This window comes from Arachis ipaensis, chromosome B10 (assembly GCF_000816755.2).
Source record: "Arachis ipaensis cultivar K30076 chromosome B10, Araip1.1, whole genome shotgun sequence".
Lineage (NCBI taxonomy): Eukaryota > Viridiplantae > Streptophyta > Magnoliopsida > Fabales > Fabaceae > Arachis > Arachis ipaensis.
The window spans coordinates 222,329-222,668 of NC_029794.2; the positions used below are offsets into that span (position 1 = coordinate 222,329).

General features: G+C 24.7%; 1 protein-coding gene across 1 annotated transcript in view; it reads right to left on the bottom strand.

The window, feature by feature from the left end:
- LOC107622266 (mechanosensitive ion channel protein 10-like) overlaps positions 1 to 340 on the bottom strand; it is a 5,390-nt gene that overhangs the window by 3,622 nt on the left and 1,428 nt on the right. The gene's annotated exons all lie outside the window — the stretch shown is intronic.

Consider the following 340-nt stretch of genomic DNA (forward strand, 5'->3'; position numbering starts at 1 on the left):
ATATTTAGTTCTCCCAGGAGTAGTAGGCTAAGTTGCACGATAATTCCATTGACAAATTAATAATCAATATCAAAGTAGTAGTAGTTTGAGAGTACTGAATGTATGTAATCTTCACAAATTAATTGTCAACTATGAACTGAAGAAGCATATTAATGCTGCATTGGAAGGAAAAGCATTTATGAGATCATCATTTATTTGAACTTTACTAATGTGGTCGAAGGAAGATTATTTATATAGAAAATGTATGTGTATAAAGACGACAAAAAATCATAATAATTAAAATGCTGATATATTATATTAAATAGATTAATTAAATATATTAAATTATATAATATTTTTA